The sequence below is a fragment of the Callorhinchus milii genome, unplaced genomic scaffold, assembly GCF_018977255.1.
Source record: "Callorhinchus milii isolate IMCB2004 unplaced genomic scaffold, IMCB_Cmil_1.0 Scaffold3, whole genome shotgun sequence".
Classification (NCBI taxonomy): Eukaryota; Metazoa; Chordata; class Chondrichthyes; order Chimaeriformes; family Callorhinchidae; genus Callorhinchus; species Callorhinchus milii.
In genome coordinates, this window is record NW_024704744.1 from 41,775,291 (window position 1) to 41,796,314 (window position 21,024).

The 21,024-nt window shown below is 41.5% G+C and overlaps 1 non-coding gene across 1 annotated transcript; it reads right to left on the reverse strand.

Moving 5' to 3' along the window:
* Window positions 1-18,122: 18,122 nt before the first annotated feature.
* Window positions 18,123-18,194, reverse strand: trnaa-ugc. Its single transcript has one exon. It is a non-coding gene; the product is annotated as a tRNA-Ala (tRNA).
* Window positions 18,195-21,024: the final 2,830 nt, after the last annotated feature.

A 21,024-nucleotide genomic window follows, 5' to 3' on the forward strand; every position in this document is an offset into this window, starting at 1 on the left:
ATGATGGTCGGTTGTAGAAACAGAAATTAAAATCATATTTCATTGCTCTCATCAAGTTATTTACTTTACTTTAGCAGTAACTGTTACAAACACAGAGGGCTATTGTCATATGAGCTGGCTAACCAGTCCAGAAATTACTGTTCCTATCCTGAAAATCCACTGAGAAGGGATGAAATGTTACTTTATTGAATCTATTTTGGTCGCAAACTATTATTGTTTTGATTGATTTCCTGGGACAGGTGTCATCTTGTCTCAGGGAGTATCACTATCGCCTCCGAGTTAGAAGGTTGTGAGGTCAAACCATCCAACAGACTTTGAAGTCAGAGGTAAAGATCCAATAGCACGATTCGAAAAGAGAAATGAGTTTCTTCCAATGTCCTGGGCAATAATCCACCAGATAAAATTGCTTGTTCGCTTCTTGGCTGTTTCTGGGACATTGCCATATGGAAATTGACTGCTGCATTTGCCCCCAAAAATATAAAGTCACTATGCTTTACAGTGAATCATGTGAAAGCTCTCTGAGACATCCTTCCGATGTGCAAGGTGCTATATCAAATGCGATGGTCACTATCTTATAATTGTGGGATATTTCTTCTGGTTATCCTGCTTTCTAGTCCTCATCCAAATTCCAAATTAATTGTCTATTCATCACATTATTGCCATACTTTGCTTTGTGCCTATTAGCTAGAGCATTTGCCAGCATCATGATATTCATTTCATTTCTAATCAATCGCATTCTGTATAGAATGTTGTGCTGTTTCTTTTTTTGTGAAAGACAGTAAATGGATATACATTTTGTGTAACTAACTTGCTTCTAATAATCCCTCCAAAACCAAAACCAACAATAAATTGGTCATTTTCAATCTACGACTGTTTGTGGGACATTGCTGTGCGCAATTGGCTGCCTCGTTCGCCCACAAATATACAGTCAATTCACTTTACAGTGTGTTCTGTGAAGCGCTTTGGGACGTCCTCCCGACGTGAAAAGCGCTATATCAAATGCAAGGATTATTATTATTATTATATTATTATTCTCCAGCACGCAGCGACTCAGAGAAAGGCTTCAACAAATGTGTTGTTGGCTGCTGTATTAAGAAGAGATTTGATTAGTTGAGTTAAGGGCAGTCCTGCTGCTGAAAGATAAATATAGGCCATTCAGCCCCTTGAGCCTGTACCACCATTCTATTAGATCGTGGCTGATTTGTACCTCAACTGCATTTACCCACCTTTACTCCATATCCCTTGATACCCTTACCGAACAAAAATCTGTCAACCTCAGTCTTGAAAATTTTAATTCATCCAGCAATAGAGTATAGCATGTATCTTCAGGACTCGGATGTGCAGATTGGGACCAGTATATGATGATAATGGAAATACAAGGCTTGAAATTCTACCTAGTTTTAATCTGTAACACTATTTTGCCTTAAAATTGAGGACCGTGCAAAAGTGTAAAAAGTATTCAAATTTAATCTCAGTTTAGAACTGATTGTTTTCCACACTTCTTAAAAAAAANCTTGCTTCCAAATTCCGACTAAATGTTATTAATTTACCCAAAATTTGCATGGTGTCACATTTAAGACAAGATTATCTTTAAGGCTACCACAAAGTGAAATTTTGAGCCTATGATGTTTATGTCCACAGTTGCAGGACCACGCAAATATCAACATTAAAATAAACCTTAAAGTTATCTTTGCCCTCCAAAGAACACATTGGGAGTTGATTCTTCCATATTCTAAAAAAATGCTCAGTTCAGTCTTTCTGCTCAGTGCGATGTGTGGACACTTCACACCTCCCAGTGATATTGATCTTGTCAAGAATTCCATCACCATGGTTGCAGTAATAGAAATATAATAAAAGCAGCACTCATTACACACAGGTCTTAAGGGAAGAGGCCCTGGAGAAGATCCAATGTGGTTTCTCATTTGCATCAATTACCCAACGCTTATCATTTGATCTCTTTGTTGATGACCCTATTCTCTACAATCTCATCATTCTGCAACCTGTCAGTTTGCTATGAGAGATGGTGTAGACTCAATGTGCTGTAAATTGCTATGATTCAAAACTTGTTACCATGTGCTACTGAGTATTTCAAACCAATTTGGCTGCCAGCAGAGAAATACTGTTTGGTCCTTCTGAACTCAACTCTCCGCAAACAGTTTCTCCCCTAGCCCCCGCACCATCTCGTGCAGCATTCCTCAGGGCTCTGTCCTTGCTCCTCTCCTCTTCAACATCTATATGCTCCCTTTCGGTGACAGCATCCGCAGACATGGGATCAACGTCCGCATATATGCAGATGACACACAACTTTACCTCTCTGTCTCCACCCCTGACTCCAGGACCATTGCTGTCCTGACTGAATGTCTGTCGGCCATCAAGTCCTGGATGAGAGCTAACTTTCTTCAATTGAACGTCAACAAGACCGAGGCTTTCCTGATTGGCTCCAGTCAGCGCCTCCACACCTCAGGCAAATCACCATCCATGGTTGCACACTTCATCTTATTAAATCAATCCAGAACCTCGGTGTCTTGTTTGACCCTCAACTATCCTTTCTACCCCACATCTGTGCCATGACCCGCTCTGCCTTCGCCCATCTCCGCAACATCACATGGCTCCGCCACTGTCTCACACCGCAGGCCACCTTAACCCTCATACACGCATTCATAACATCGAGGCTTGACTGTGCAAACTCCCTGCTTGTCGGCCTCCCCAACTCCTCCTTCCATAGGCTGCAGATCATCCAGAACTCTGCAGCCTGTGTCCTTAGCCGCACCAGGCTCCGTGATCCTATTACCCCCATCCTCGCCCGACTCCACTGGCTTCCCATCACACAGAGGATACAGTTCAAGATCCTGGTCCTCACCTTCAACGTCCTCCATGTCCTTGCTCACCCCTACCTCTGGGACTTCCTAACCCCTTACCATCCTGCCTGCTCCCACCACTCAGGGTACTCCGGCCTGCTTCACGTCCCCTGTTGGCGGGCGGGCCTTCTGTCACTCTGTCTCCACTCTCTAAAACTCCATCCCGCAGGCCTTGCCCCCTCCCTTGCCTCCTTCAAGACCAATTTCAAGACCCTCCTCTTCGACCGTGCTTTTGATCACCCTGCTTTCCCTCCTGCCTCCACCCCACCCAATCCGGATCCCCAGCTCGTTCTTCCTCGAGGTAGTCTCACAATCCTTACCTAAACTGCTATGGAGCTTGCTGATCTGCAATTTTCAACAGGTATTGCACAAAATCACATTAGTTCACCACAAGCTGTATTGTGCTGTAAGGAAATTGAGCAGGTGTTTTCTAGATACTGTAGTTAACATTTTGAATGAGGATGGCTTTCTGAAAGTTGTGTGGAATTATAAGATCAGCTGTTTATATCATAGGCCAATGATACAGCACTATTTCATGTCAAGCGCTGTAGTCCCAATCAAATCTGTTAGACAATGGCGAGAAGACATGCATTACGGTGAAGTATAGAGTGGTGGGACAACACCAACAACAATATTAATTTTTATAGCACCTTTCACGTTAGGTGGTTGCTTCAAAGCATTGATTCTCCATTGAAAAAAATCAGTGAGTAATAGCTCTTTTCCTGCTGCTGCTGCTTTTCCGCAGCTTGTGTATGAGCATTCACTGTTCCTTCCTGCATTATTAAAACCCAGTTAAGAGTTAAATGGCACCATTTTTAGTCACTGTCTAAATCAATACTGTTACATATTGAAACAAATTAAAGTAAATATTCAAATTTAATATTCCTTTACTGAAAATCAGTCAAACATATCTATCCGATTAGATGTAACAAATTTGAATTATAAATATCCTCAGGATTATGATTTCTTTAGCTTTAGTTAAATGTTATCCATGAAAGCTCGTCCAGAAGAATTGAATGAGGGAAAAGTTGCAAACTAGGTGTAGAAATTCCACCAAGAACTAAATTTACTTTAATAATGTAGCATTTCAGAGTCTGCAGAAATCGATAAATAATGCATATAAGAATCTATAAATTCTTCTAAGAACTCTAAGAATTACTGAAAAACGACTTCAAAACTAAGAATTATTTTAACAATTTGCCAAATATTTGACAATCTGAAAAGTTATGTTAATAGGGCCAGGTGGAATTTTACTTACTGGTCTTCAAATGTTAGTGAAAAAGATGACCAACGTGGTCAGTTTGTCAACTGAAATCATTGAATGACTCCCCCAGTGACGTTGTCACAACAGTTGGATTTGAAGACTTAGATTTTTCAACAATGTGTTAATCCCAGATTACAGCTCACAAATTTCACCCTACCACATTACATTGCAAATTTGAAATGGTTCTGCCAATTAACACAAGAAACAGTATATTTTCTGGATCTTCAAGATTTTTTTTAACAATACCCTGCATTGATTTCACGTCAGAGTAAATAAAGACTGTATATATGTGAAACAATAGCAAATGATTAAGATACCTTAAGAAACAGAACAATCAGTAGTTGAACAAACTCTAGCACTGGATTTTATTTGGTAACCAATGATCTCCTTCTTGATTTACCTCTGTGACCTGTCCGCTCAGCGGGCTCCGGCTTACTTCACATCCCCTACCTTGTCCATCCCATCATTGGTGGATGGGCCTTCAGCCACTATGTCCCCACCCTCTGGAACTCCAACCCATTGTCCATCCGCTTCGCCCTCTCCCTTGCCTCCTTCGAGAACCATCTCAAGACCCTCTTCTTCGACCGTGCCTTCGGTCACCCTCCTACCCCTACCCTCCCTGCCCTCCACCTTTCCTGATCCCAACCACCAGCTCAGGTTTGGATCCCTGATTGTCCAGCGCTTTGGGACGTCCTCCTGACGTGAAAGGTGCTATACAAATGTAATTTGTTGTTTTTGTTGTTGTTGCTCTGCAAGAAAACTCATCAATGTTTAAGTAGTAATAAAACATTCTTTGGAACATTTTACCCCCTGTGGATTCAGTGTTTTGGCAGATATATTTTCCTTGTGAGACAAAACTATTCTCTTTGACTCACGTTGTGTATCGAACCCACTCTCTGTGTGGTTCTCAGCACCAGTCTCTGTTGCCTGCCCAGCAACTCAAGACTCTTGAGTGCTTTCCTTCATCTATAGGGAAAGAGCATACAATTCATAATACAGCTGTCTTCTCTGCACTATTGACATTCATTCTTGTTTCCCAACGGCTGGGATTTTTTTTTAACACAAGCAGAGTGAGATAACAATACAGACATCGCTAGGATATATATCAGGATTTCCACTGACTGATAAAATCTTCCAAAGACACTCTTGTCCACATGCACCCTCAATAACAATATCTCATATATCCTTTGCAGAGTTCAATGTCAGCCCAGGAAAATAGATGCAGTGTGAATACTCTAGAGTACAGCTGGGTTGGAAGCCTGAGCTGATATTGGATAATTTCCACATTCCCAATGAAAAGCAGACCATGTGAAATAATTTTTTAGACTTCACTTCTACTTACCTAAGCTGTATGGAAAATTTAAGATGAAACATTTGTAACTAAATTAATGATATAAGACAGTTTTCTTGGCCTTCGTACCTTGCACATTTTACAAAACTGGCGCAACGCTTAACATATAAAAGTGCATTCCTCTGCTTATGTCAAGCCTTCAAGCATTTTACTGTTAGGCACGATTCAAGAAATTGTGTGTCAGTCTGGCTCAGTTGGTAGTATTCTTGCCTCTGAGTCAGAGGTTGTGGGTTCAAGCTCCATCTTGGGACTTTGAACTCATATAGTCTGGGCTATGCAGAGCTGGGGTGAACTGCATTGTTAGAGGTTCTGTCCTGGATGAGATGTTAAACTAAGAATTTGGCAGTTTTTTCAGTGTTATTCTGTGGCAGCATCAAAATCTGACAGCAAGTACATTTTACTCATTATTTTCAGAATGAGACTGTGACCCCAGTTCAACAACCACAGAGAGGTAACAATTGTCTGCTCTACTTAACGGCTGTTTATAAATGCTGCTTTCAATAGTAAATTATAGTTTCAGGATGGGCAGAGGCAGGAGGAGGAGGAGGCTGATGAGATGTTCAGCTAATAATCATAATAATCCTTGCATTTGATATAGCGCCTTATCACGTCTTCGAGGTGTCTCAAAGCTCTTCACAGAATATACTGTAAAGTGAGTTGACTGTATATTTTGTGGGCGAAATGTGATAGCCAATTGCTCACAGCAGTGTCCCACAAACAGTCGTGGATTGAGTGGCCAAATTATTATTATTTTATAACAATAAATGGCTTTGGCAGCATCTGTGCTGAGATTTAAACAGAGTCTCTTTGGGGTGACTGGTAACACTACTTGGTGCTGACAAAAGAGCAATGATTGGTTGTAGATAATGTGTCAGGTCAAATTTGCTGGTCCTCCAAGATTCACTGTCTGCAGATTGGGATGGTGTTTAATGAGCTGAAAGTGAGTGCGATGGTACAATGAACAGAAGAGGATGATGTTAAAGGCATCAGGTTCAAACACATCCACATCTTTGTTCTGTCATCAAAATTGGGGACCAGCACAATGGGGAAGTGAATGGCAGTGCGTGCTTTCTTCTCAGAGGAAGCTGCTGTACAATTGTATCAAAAACAGAGAGAGCTGGGAAAACTCAGCAGGTCAGGCAGCATCTGTAGAGAAAGGAAAGTGAGTCAACGTTTCGGGTCCATGACCCTTTGTCAGAACTGGAGGATGTTGGGAGGGAGAGGTTTTTAAGGACAAGTTGAGGGGGGAGGCAGGACAAGGATAATAATAATAATAATAATCCTTGCATTTGATATAGCGCTTCACAGAATAGACTGTAAAGTGAATTGACCGTATATTTGTGGGCAAAACGCGGCAGCCAATTGCGCACAGCGGTGTCCCACAAACAGTCGTAGATTGAAAATGGCCAATTTATTATTGTTTTGTTTTTGGAGGGATCATTATTTTTGACAAAGAAGGCAAAAAAGAAGACAAAGGAGAGAATGTGTTAGTTGATGGGTTAAAGAGGTGATAGTAGCATAAAACAAAAGGGGGGGTTTTGTACAACAAAAGGGGGGTGGGTTGAAACAAAACTGGGGAAAATAGGTGTTAATGGTGTAGAACAGGCAACACACCAGAGAGAGGCAGAGTGTCTGGGGTAATGATTGTAATGATAACAGAAGATAACTCTTCTGGTAACAGAAAGGGGGGGAGGGGGGGAAGGTGAGCTGATACGGTCTGAAGTAGCTAAAATTGATATTGAGGCCAGAGGGCTGTATGGTCCCTAACAGATAGATAAGATGTTGTTCCTCAAGCTTTCGCTGTGGATCATTGGAACAGTGTAGGAGATCATGGATGGAGAGGTCAGACTGTGAATGGGAGTGTGAGTTGAAATGACAGGAGACCGGAAGATCAGGGAGACTGGAAGATCAGAAGATCCCCTTACGCCCCCATCTCAATGAATTTTGATCCCGTCATGACGCTGAGCTCTTCTTCCACTGCCTCTGCCTCCGTGCTCACTTCTTGGCCAGGATGCTTCCCCCCTTACATCGGACCCCTTCTCCTGTCTCCAGAAGTCCCACTCCACTTGGACTCCACTGCCAGGCTCCCTATCTTCCCTCAACTTGTTCATTGAAAACTCCCTGCAAACTCCGGACTGGCTTAGCAAGGTGGAGTGTGCAACCATGGATGGTGCTACTGTCAGCGCCTGAGGTGAGGAGGTACTGATGGGGCCAATCAGGAGAGCCTCTGTCTTGTTGAAGTTCAACTGAAGAAAGTTAGCTCTTATCCAGGACTTGATGTCTGACAGACATTCTGTCCACACAGCAGTGGTCCTGGAGTCAAGAGTGGAGGCAGAGAGGTAGATTTGGGTGTCATTTGTATACATGTGGAAGTTGACCCCACTTCTGCTGGTGATGTCACCAAGTGGGAGCATATAGCTATTGAAGTAGAAGGGACCAAGGACAGAGGTCTGAGGAACCCTGCACAAGACAGTCCGGGAGCTGCAGGAGAAGCCAATGGAGGAGATGAAGTGCAGGCAGTTTGAGAGGTAATATCTGAACCATTCAAGGACAGTGCCATGGAGTTTGAGGTGAGAGGAGAGACAGTGGATGAGGATAGAGTGGTCGACGGTGTCAAAAGCAGCTGATAGGTCAAGGAGGACGAGGAGGCAGAGGGAGCCCTGGTCGCAGATGGACAGAATGTCATTTGTCACTTTGACCAGGGCTGTTTCTGTGCTGCGGGTGGCACGGAAGCCCGATTAGATGGGGAGGGGGTAGCAGTTACAGTAGTAGAAGCAGCTGAGCAAATTCCCTGATTTTGGATTTGAGGAAGTCCAACATCACCTCGCAGTTAGCATTTGAGGTGAGGATGGGCGAGGCATGAAAGTGTGAGCGAAGGAATCGGTTCGTGATGGAGAAGAGGAGCCTGGGGTTATCCTTAGCCTCCAAGATTGTCTTGGAGTAGCGACGATTTAGCAGAGGTGGGGGGGGCAGAGAAGTAGGATTTGACTTGGTCCAGCCAAATCTGCCGGTGGACAGTTAGGTTTGATTTAAGCCAGGTGCGCTCAGTGGAATGCACCTGGGCTTTAAGGGAGCGTAAGTGGCTGGTGTACCAAGGTGATTTGTGTGAGTAGGAGATGGTTCTGGAAGAGAGGGGAGCGAGGGAATCAAGAGTGGAGGAGAGGGGGTTGTGGAGAAGGGTGACTGAAGAGGATAAGTCATTGCGGGAGGACGCCCAGAGGGAAAGGAGTTCAGATGACTCCAAGGCAGCCGAGAGGGAGTGGGGGGAGATTTTTTTCCAGGGGCGGTATGAGATTAAGGTGGGTTGGGTGGCGGTGGGGAAAGGGAATGAGGAGTTAAGGGAGATGAAGTGATGATCCGAGATCGCTTTGTCGATGATGGTGAGGTCTGAGATGGTGAGGCCCTGAGTGATAACCAGGTCGAGGCGGTGACCGCGGACATGGGTGGTGGAGTGGATGTGGAGGGAGAGATTGAGGGAGGAGATAAGGGAGGAAACGTCAGCAGAGGTCATCAGGTAGAACTCTGAGGTTAACAGACTCTCCTCTGGATATGATCTGGGAGATTTCATTAGATCCAGTTTTGGTCTTGGTTGCAACATTGGCAGAATAAAAGAGCAAAGCCTTTGGCACAGAGCTATGTGCATGCGATGCATATCACTGTTTCTCTCAAATATTAAGCAATATTCACACTATCATAAATTACATTTTATGTTCAAAATTATTCATGCACTCTGCTTCTTTGAAATTTAAAAATAATGGAAGACCGGGGCAGGGAATAAATCAAAGTACAGCAATGAAGACAGTGGAGGCAGTCCTGCTTCTATGTTCCTTTGCCAATCGCATGTAACATTATTTGCAAATAGGTTTCAGAATGATTTGTAAATATTAAATCTTGCTGAACTTCTGCTGAAACACAAACAGGAGAGGGCATTCAGCCCATCAAGTTCATTTATTAAAAATAGTAATAATCCTTACATTTGGTTCTGCTGTTCAAGTCAGGAGGTCGATTTAAGTGCTTCACAGGATATACTGTGAAGTGTAGTGACTGTATGATTGATTATGGCAGATCTTTCAGGCTCTGCCTTTTCCTCATACTAGTTAATCTTACACTTCCCAAGTAACTATATATCTCCCTTTTAATCATTCCAATTAATTCTATCTTCTGCAGTCTTCCAAGGAAACATGTCCCTGATTCTCACATCACTCCGTGTGAAGAAATGCAGGTGGTTGAGTGCTAGTTGATGTGACATATTTCTGATTCCAGCAATTATTCAGAAGTTCCATTCCCATCATAGAGTTTTACTCTATTAGTAGGAGGGAGATGCATGGAATTTGTAGAGGGGAACCCGTGCATATTTGAGATATAAGATATAAAATACAGATTCACCAACAAATCCTTTTGACTGAGATCCTAGGTCTCCTGCTGCTGCAGCCAGAGCTGACATACACTGTGTTTGTTCAACTGTTCTCAGGTGGTTCAGCAGGTGGGTTTTTGCCATTGCACACTAGACTTGGGAGGGGAAAGGAATTCAGCCAGGGTTTCTTGCTCCTGATATGTGTGTTTGGATATCGAGTGAGACTATAATTGGGTTTGGCTGTGATACACTGAATGGCTAACAACAATAACAATACATTGCATTTATATAGCACTTTTCACGTAGGGAGGACGTCCCAACAGCTGAGGAATGGTGCTCATTACTTTCAGCTCAAGAGGAAGAAAAGGGGAAAATGTCAAATAGTACATTATACATTCAGCATAGATCAACACTACATTAATAGTAAAATAATAGGCATGCATGAACTTAACTTAGCCTCAGTGTACACTGTGTATTAACAGCTTTCTGTTTGTCATGTGTTAAACCTGATCCTTTGTGACTCAACACAAGATTATTGGTACACTTGCTAACATATTAATAATCTCCCCTGACCCACAAAATACTCACGCACATCAATAGGAGCAAGCAATAGGAAACAAAAATTATTATGAATACTCAGACTCTGTCAATTAAGGTAATACCAGCGAAGTAACTGACACTTAAATACATAACATTGGGTTAAAACTCATATTTATGGATGTATGTCTGACCTTATTTTGTCTTTGAGCCACATGCTATTAATTCCAAATAAAACAATGGAATAAAGCAGCATAGCAAGAACCTTGGACACTTCAACAGAACTACAAGGTTATCCTCAGTTCCTTTCCAAGTTTATTCTCCTCAATGGTCCTATAAACTTAAATGGCACAATTCCTTTTTAAGCAAAATCTTTTGAATGTTGACCACTTGATACAACAGACTTGTTTTGGCACCGAGCTGATTGCATCTCTGAAATGTGGCAGACAGTTGCCATTAGGGCATTCCCTGTGTGCCTGAGACATGTTTTTGAGCAAAACACCAATGAAACTTTCAAGCTCTCAATGGTAATAATGTGCCTTAAGTTTAATTTGCATGAGTTATTTTGCAAATTTTACATCACCATGGAAAGACCTCGGGTCTTGTGAAGTTAGAGCCAAACGCATATATTCTTTAATTTCACTCTTGCACAATTGTAATGACATGTAGTGATTTGCCACATACACAATATTGTCATTAAATACATACCACAGGCATTGTGAAATGATTGTTTCCATCATAGTTTTCCCCTTTGGAACTTTGTTTTCAAAATGCAATTTTCTCTGCAAGGCTATTTCCATCATTAACATTTCTCTTGTAACAGCACCATCATCTCCAGTTCACTGGCTTGGAATTTAGGGGGTGCAAAAGGCAAGGCCAATAATAGGGATTAGAGTAACCAAGCTTCAGTGGTGGAGATGAAACCCAAATAACCTTGCTTCCTTCTTTGGTTTAATTTCTTCATTAGATTGAAACTCTTCCAGACAATGTCTGCATGTAGAGCTCTGGACCTTGAATCCTTGTATGTAGATGTTCAAACCCAAGTTAACCAGCACTTGCTGAATAAGGATACGTAGGTCTTTGCTTAAGCTTTAGAAAACTTCAAACTCTGGAACTCTCTGCCTCAGTCCCTCCACCTTGCCCCTACTTACCCATTTTCTGATCACACGTGAAGAGCTTCCTCTTCAACCATGCCTCTCTCCCTGGCTTGGCATCAAGTTCTACCACTGTTAAATGGTCCGAGAATCTACCCTGCATGAAGAGCGCAATACAAATGCAAGTTGTTGTTGTTCTACCTCACAAATCTAGGCCATTCATACATTTTACAGGGAACAAGAGGGGTCACCGTAAAGATCCCTAAGCATCCCACTTAATACCTCCCCCAATTTTAATCTAGCTCCCATAACAACCACCCTTCTCTTCAGTCAATTTTGAATCGATTTCCGAGTCTTGCCCTAGATACTCAGTGACCTAATTTTGTGAAGGAGTCTTTCATGTGATACTTCCTAATGGGTAGTAGAGTGGGTCTGAGCTGGACAAGTAGCGAGAAAAATATATTTTGATATAGCATCTTTCATGGGAGGACTAGAGAGGACTAAATGCAGTGTGCACAGCTTTCTTAGTATTCTCTAATATCCAAGTCTAAAACATGATTCTACATTAGAGTAAAGGGTGAAATTTGGCAAACCTATTTTGCAGCACAGAATCAGGATTCCTCACATTTTAACATGAGTATTATCAAATATGATTTATACCCAGCTGCACACATTTTCTTTTCCAAATACTGTATTATTTTATTTAACCGCTTTATACCACCAGACTTTTGAATTTTTGCCATTGATACCTTGAAGCAGCCAAAAAACAAATGTAATAAAAGTAGTTTATTTGTCCAGGGGGACTGCATGATATAATTTAATTACACTATCAGGATGATCTATTAACTCACGAATGACTAAGTCATAACTGAATTCCAGCAACCATCCACCTGGTTACTGTAAACATTATCCTAGAGGTCATAAATTTATTTGGAGGATTAATATTTTATTTGTTAAGCTTCTTTTTTGGAAAAAAATATTTTGGGATTACCTCATACCTTGTTATTGAAATACGTTTGACGCAGAAAGGTTGTTTGATGATCAATATTATGTCGTGAAAACTGGACAAGTCCAAAAGGTTGTACTAATTCGGGTGGTATTGACTGGAACTGTGGAGAATGGGGAGAATTTCTACCCAGGTCTCAATTTACTTTATTAATTACTAATTACGTTACAAATTTCAGAGTATGCAGATTTTGGCAAATTGTTGAATTCAGTTTTAATTTTGAAGCCCATTTTTTGTGGTTCTTAAAAGTATTTCCAGAAAAACGGCTTCAACATTAAAAACTGTATTAAAGAATTTGACAAATTGCTACATTGTGTCTCAGTGATTAGAGCACTCACCTCACAAGCGAGAGATTTGGGTTTGATTCCTGGCAGTGCAAAATGTTGGGTAAGTTTCCTTACTCCATACGCCTGTTTACCTAGCAGTAAGTAGGAACCCAGTTGTTAGTTGATTGGCAGATCGTTTTTCTGGGGACAATAATTCCTTAAAAAAAAACTGGTCATCCTATGCTCAAATAGCTGCTGTGTTTCGCCCACAAAATATACAGTCAATTCACTTTACAGTATATTCTGTGAAGTGCTTTGAAACGTCTCAAAGATATGATAAGGCGCTACATCAAATGCAAGGATTATTATTATTAATAGTGTAAATCCAGACCAAGGGAGAACTACCCATTGCTCTTTTCTACATGGGATTGCACTACTTATGGGACTTGGAAAGGTATTCTTACACCCCATTCCACTACCCACACCTTTTGTTCAGATGGCTCTGGCCTTCTGCACATCCTCTTATCCCTCTGCTCCATCATTGCAGCTGTGTTTTCAGCCACTTGCCCCAAAACTCTGCAGCTTTCTGTCCTCTGCCTGCTCCCTTCTTGTCCATCTTCAGATCACACTTGAAGACCTTATAGTCACTCCCCTCTTCACCAGCTCAGCGTCAAGATCTGCCACTGTTAAGCACTCTTCTGTTTAAAAAAAAACTGGTCACTCAACGTATGACTGTTTGTGGGACACTCCTAACACAAATAGCTGCTGCGTTTCGCCCACAAAATATACAGTCAATTCACTTTACAGTATATTCTGTGAAGTGCTTTGAAACGTCTCAAAGATATGATAAGGCGCTACATCAAATGCAAGTTGTTGTTGGAGTAAAAAATGCAGGGAGTAGTGCGGGTGTTAGCTCTATGGTCCTGAATCCTAGAGCAACCCACTTTTTGTTGGGTACTTTCCATTTTTCTGGGTTTTCACCAACCACCGGATCCTTACCTTCAAATGCAATTCCAAAGGGATCCAAGCTACTGTTGTGTCTCAGGACATCAGCAGGCTTGCACAGGTTTTGCTGGGGTGCAAAGGTGAAAAGGACATTGGGCCCTCAGCTGGGACCTCAGAGCTGAGGGAGTTGTTTTAGCTTCTAGGAAGAGAGCTGTCTTAAGAACTGCCATAAACCAAACTGCTCAAAATTGCACAGCTTAAATATAATTTCATATGTATAAAAGTACAGAAGTTATTATTGGCAACTATTTTAAATTTGTTTGGCAAAATTTCATGGAATTTGGAAAGTTGGGAATGTCTGGGATGTTCACTGGAGGACACTCACATTAAAACCTAGACAAAGGTTCTCCACAGATATCAACATTTCTGAGTCTCACGTATCTGGCGAGAAACTTAACCATTTATAGAATGTGTAGATATTCCATTCATGCAGATGGAAACAATTAACGTCTCACACGCTAAGAACTTCTATGTCCTTGTCAATCAAAAATAAGAGACACCAGTTATGCGCTTCCAAAGTGTGGCAAAGAAGTACAAAAGAGTATCTATTCATAGGGACACTACCTTCTACACAAATTAGCTCTTTTTAATGGTAGAACGTACTGTAATACAAAGCAAGTCTCATTCCAAGTTATTGCCATTAATGGAGCCAACGATTTTGGGAGCGGTCTAAGGGATATTTTCTTGCAGAAAATTACTTCCCATTTTTAGTTCAAACAACTAAACCCAAAGAACAAGAGAGTGAAGCATGCGATACTCCATTACTACAACAACAACAGTTCTTAGATTCCATTTCTGATTCTCACCAGTTATATTATCACAATGTTGGAAATTCTGCCTATCTGGTTCTGGTGAATGATCTCTCTCCCTTTCCTCCCTTTCCCTCCTTCCCGAAAAGGTGGCTAGATTCATGACACATTACACTTAACATTAAAAAGTGTACGATTTTAAAGTAATGCTTTGACAAAGGATGGGGGAAGGGTTTATTTCCTTTTTAATGGTTGTTTGAAAGCGGTGATTCTTTTCAGTACAGTATTTCGATTTGCAGCGTTAATTGTAGTTCTTTATGGAGGTTATAGATTTTGCTACATAGAAGCTTCCAAACTCACAGCTTTACCGGTTGAAAGACTTTCATGCTAATGCAACTTGCACTGTAAACCTGGGCCCAACATCAATGTGAAAAATGCTTGTTCCCACACATTTGTGTTGTTTTCAAAATTGTAACTTTGACCTTCATCAGGATTCCTTTGCTCCACCACTGGATTCCTCTGCTATCTAGGGTTATAGCATTACGCAATACATTCTTGGGTACATTTGTATAGCGATTTCCACATCAGGACTGCCCAAGGTGCTGGACAGTCAGGAATTTGGACCCGAGCAAGGGGTTGGGAACAGGGTGGGGTGTGGAGGACAGGGAAGGTAGGGCTTGGAGGGTGGCTGAATGCCTGGTCGAAGAGGAGGATTTTGAGACATATTTTGAAGGAGGCAAGGGAGGGAGCAAGGCAAAAGGACTGTGGGATGGAGTTCCAAAGGATGGGGGCAAAGAAGCTGAAGGGAGGATTACCAATGGTGGGATGGGCTGGGCGTGGGATGTGGAGCAGGCCGGACCATGCTGAAGGGAGGGAGCAGACAGGTTGATATGGGGTTAGCAGGTCACAGAGGTAGGAAGGAGCAAGGCTGTGGAGGGCCTTGAAAGCCAGGATGAAGATTTTGAACTAATAGAACATATTGTGAAAATGCTGCTCCCTCCCAACCTTTGAATATTTAAACGAAGTGTACACATTCTGTAAAACGGTTTCTCTTCAATGATTTCTCTCTGAGCAGCTTCCCCTCCCTTTAAACAAACACTTCTGGGAAAGCTTGTGGATTCTGTGGACTATTACTACTAATGTCACATGAATTTTGCGGTCTACTGAAGTTGATGGTTCATCCAAATTCAACTGAAAGGTCTTCAGCAGCTGCCCTGACCAAACACCCCACACTTCGCAGAACCACGGGAAAATCAGCAGCACAGCTCCGCAAGGAGCTCAACATAGAACCCTTCAGGACTGCCATGTTGGAAAGGGAGCTGATGAAAGCTCGGCTGTCACAGGCCTTCCCTCGGACAGACCTCACAGAAGTCCTCCACCCTTGGAAGAAGAACCAACGGTTGGTGGAAGGCAGAAGCAATCGGTCAGTGAGCTTCGACTGTGGTGGCTATTGAAGCCATCTCTGTGCAATGCTCTCAGGAAAGTCTTGAACCTGATGAACCAGCTTACTCCAATCGCTCCAAAACAAAAACAATAATAAATTGGTCATTTTTGTGGGACACTTGCTGTGCGCAATTGGCTGCCACGTTTCGCCCACAAATATACAGTCAATCACTTTACAGTATATTCTGTGAAGTGCTTTGAGACGTCAAGAAGACGTGAAAAGCGCTATATCAAATGCAAGGATTATTATTATTACTTGGCATTGAACAGATTCTGATACCAGGAAACGAAATACCCGTATAAGATTATTTTTGCTAAGTTATTTCATTCATCAATCCAACATCTGTCCTGATGTATCTGGTCAAACTCAAACATTACCCGAGCACTGTAGTGTTCATAACTGTGAATTGCTATAGTCTACTACATCAGGAGTCCTAACACCCTCTGCCTACTCCAATCTTAAGCACTGAGCCAAGTCCAGAGTTTCAATAGAATGTAATAACAGCAGTGTACTGCCCTCCCATTGGGCAGCATTTTTATACTTTTCATTTCATAGAAAGTGTAAAATTATTGCCCTGTGGGAGGGAAGCATACCAATGACGTAAAAATGTTGTCACTCAGTGCTTGGCTCAGTGCTTATGCTAGGGAATGCTGTACTTGAATACATTTTCAGCATTTCTCCATCACTATGCTCTGCCCATCAACACCTTCACAAAGAACTAATTTCACAGCAGGATTGAAGGCTGTAAGGAAAAAATTTGGATACAGGATATATATACTGCTGTATACAAAGGGTTCATTTGCTTTTGTGGTCATGAATGAGCATTTTGAGATGTCTTCATGATGTTTAAGTTGCTATATCAAAGGCAAGAATTTTAACCCCAAATTCAGATGGGCATTCTACACTGACTCCCTATCACACACTCTGCCACATTGCCCATCTCCGTCTGTACCTCACTTCACAGCAGACGAAACCCTCGTCCACACCTTTGTCACTTCCCGGCTGGACTTTTTCAAAGCTCTCCTCACTGGTCTCCCCAGTTTCACCATGCACAAAATTAAATTAATTCAGAACTCCACCACTCGGATACCGACCCGCACAAAACTCCAGACCTCCATCACACCAGTCATTACCAGCCTGCACTGGCTCCCAATTACCAAACGGATCGACTTCAAGATCCTCTCACTCGTTTCGAATCCCTTCATTGCCTCGCAGCTCCCTACCTATCCGATTTGCTTAACCCACACTCCACCACCCGCTGCCTCCGCTCGGCCGGCTCTAGCCGCCTATTCATCCCTTGTGCACTCCACCATCGGCAGCCATGCTTTCAGCCACTATGCCCCAAAGCTCTGGAGCTCTCTCCCTCAATCTTTTCGCTTTGCCCCCTTCCTTCTCACTTTCAATTCCCGCCTGAAGACCTTCCTTTTTGATTGTGCTTACAGTCACCTCCCCACTCCCTCTCCCCCTGGCTTGGGATCAGACTCCGCCACTGTCAATCACTCCAGGAGGCTACCCTGCATTAAGGGCGCTATATAAATGCAAGTTGTTGTTGTTGTTGTCTATTGCATCATTGTGGCCCCCTAATCTTGTGACTCAGAGGTGGGTGTGCCACAAACTGAGCCAGGCTGACACTGTGCTTTGGGCCAGTTTGTCCACTAAAATTGTGACCATCCAAATTCATTTCAGATAGGAAACTTACACATAGCATTTTATGAGTCTGAGTTGAATTCAAAATTTATATATTAAAGAACTAATATGTTTTAACCCATTACACTAATCAGGGACCATGTAAAAATAAATATGCCTCAGGCTGCAATCAATATCCACAGTACTTACCTGTCAACCTTTTTTCTCCCTTTACAATATAATGGAATGGGTTTTATTTCTAATCATGTTACTTGATTAATGTTCCCAACTTGAAATAGAAAGTGCCTTTATCAAGTTGCGATCCCCAATTCATAATCCGCCCAGGGTAAGTATAATAATTATAATAATTATCCTTGGATTTGATGTAGCACTTTTCACAACTTCACAGAATATACTGCAAAGTGAATTAACTGTATATTTGTGGGCAAAACTCGGCAGGCAATTGCACACAGCAACGTCCCACAAACAGTCGTGGATTGCAGTGACCAATTTTTTTTCTTGAGGGATTATTATCAGGCGTGTGAAGTAAGGAAACTTGCCCATGGTTTCGCCCTGCCGGGAATCGAACCCAGGTCTCTCGCTTGCAAGGCGAGTGCTCTAACCACTGAGCTACAGGACTCCAACAGGTAGGACAAATAAAAGCATTAGTTGATATTGCTGGCCTGGATTCCAGTGGACTTGATTTGGGATATTACCATCCATTTGAGGAAAGGTCAGGTAAATAGACCTGAATGGATTATTGTTTTAAAGAGTCAACACAGGAATGTTCTGCAAACAGGCATACCAACTTTATCTGGGCGATTGTTGGTCATGACACTTTTCTTTCCAAATAATGGCATGGGATCTTTACTGTCCACCTGACTGGGCAAATGGAATCTTGTTTTTTAACCTCTCATCTGAAAGATAGCATTTCTAAACAAAAACAGCACTTTATTGGAGTGTTAGCCTAGACTCTGAGTTAAAGTCCCGACATAGGGCTTGGACCCATTGCCTTCTCAGAAGGGAGACTGCTACTAATTAAGCCAGACTGACACCTCACTACAGACTACAAAGCTGAGGAAACGATCAAGTGTGCAATTTTTTTTGGACACAATTTTGTTGCACTCTTACTTGTGGTTGTTTCAATAGTTGATTTGTTTTACAGATGTACATGCATTTTGAACACTGTCTTCTCTCAATGGACGATCTGTCTATCTTTGGTTCTACAGTGATGACCACCCAAAAGCAAACACAGAGAATATAAATGAGGGAACTTAACAGAATTACAAAATTCCTCTTACCATTAGGTAAGTGTAGCAACTTTGTTAATGTGCACTTTTCCATTGTGAATGCACACAATGTCACAACACATAGCGTAAGAGGAATTTCCATCTCTCATTTACCCCTCCGCTCAACACCACCCCTTGGGTTTTATATCGGTGTGAGGAAGGCTTCTTACAGTTCATTAATGCTCCCTTTGAATGATGCAGGCAGCTTACTTTGCTGATTTGTGTTCACATTAGGCTTTTAAAATGGTCAAACAGATTGAAGAGCTGATGAAATAATTTACTCAATCACTCATTCAGAGCCAGGAAAGATGTTCCCTGCTGAGAGGTAACAGAGTTCAGCTGTAAGTCGAGGCTGCGTTCCACTACTATTGCTCCCAGGCCATCTCTGACTGTCTGATTCTAAATGTAATAAATTACCTTACTATTATCTGTGGCCAAGTAAGCAATAAAGAGCAAAGGGCAAAGCAGAACAAAGGGAATGCATCTCAATTTAAGGTACCTTCCAGTGAGAGCCAAGGATGTGATGGTCTGAGTCACAGATGTGACGAATGAATTTTGTGCAGTACTATAAGATATTTTTAGCTTTAGAAATATTTGTTCCTTTATGCTACATCTGGAGAAATTAGTTTTTGTGGCATTTTAAATGTTGAACCTTCTCAAAGCATAAATTGGGGAAATGTTTACTTGTGGGGATAATGCATCACCTTTCTTTTTGGAGTCAGCGCAATTTGATGTGATTTTGTTCCACATTTTGGTTTGGTGCTGAAATGCTGCTCTGGCACTTAAAATGTGTTGAAGGTCATTTCGCAAATGAACTTTGAAATCCCTGAACGTGTGCATCAATAAACAACTTCCACGTGGTGAGCCAATCTACAGCATGTGGCCAAGCTATTTATTGCTGTGTGGAGACTTCAGCTTTAGTACCTTACACATACTGAGATCCAATGTCCAGCACTGTTATTGCTGTAGTTGCAATCCCAAGTGAACATTGTTTCCTATAAATTGTAATTATAAGGAGTCCTGTAGAATATTGGTTGGAGCACTCGCCTCACAAGCGAGAGGACCTGGATTTGATTCCCGGGTAGAGCAAAATGTTAGGCACGTTTCCTTACTCCATGTGCCTCTGTTTACCTAACAGTAAGTAGGAACCCGATTGTTAGTCGATTGGCGGATTGCTTTTCTGGGGATAATAATCCATTAAAAATAATAATAATAATAATAATTTGGTCATTCAATCCATGACTGTTTGTGGGACACCCTCTGTGTGTAATTGACTGCAGCTTTTCACTCACAAAGTATACAGCCAATTCACTTTACAGTATATTCTGTGAAGCTCTTTGAAACATGATAAGGTGCTATATCAAATGCAAAGGATTATTATTATTATTATGATTACTACAAAGATTTTATTAGCACTGAGTCTAACTGAAGCAAAAATACACTATTTGTGTTAGAATTTGTAGGCTTTAGAAGGAGTTTTTCTGGTAGCCTGGTCAACGATCCCCTAAATAAAAATTGGTTGCTCTTTTCAGGCCTGTTTTAAGTGCTCCGAGAAGCTACCATGCATGTAGGGTGTCATATAAATGTAACTTATTTTTGTTTTTGGGACATTGCTGTGCACAAATTTATAATAATAATAATAATAATCTTTGCATTTGATATAGCGCTTTTCACGTCTTCTCGACGTCTCAAAGTGCTTCACAGAATATGCTGTAAAGTGAATTGACTGTACATTTGTGGGCGAAATTTGCTGCCGTGCTCACAAACCCACAGCCACTAACTAATATTCTGTGACATGCTTTCAGACATCTCAACAACATGATAAAGAGCTATATCAAATGTAAGGATTATTATTACTTCATTGATAATAGATACTGTTGGAGAATAACAATAAAAGCTCTGTGTTGCCACCCCATTTGAAGGGGGCTATATAAATGCAGGTTGTTGTTGAATAATAAGTAGGTTTTGTGTTGGTGCAAAAAAATAGTAAAATGGAGTGAATTTTTATACAAAAGAAAAATAAACTAATATATTAGTGGCTCGCTTGGAATGCTACTTTTCATAGCAACATTTTCTTCCATCTTGTAATAATATGATAATATTATAATGAGCTAAATAAGAAACTTACACATTCAGATCACTAACATATAAACTATTGAACACACAATTATATTATTTACT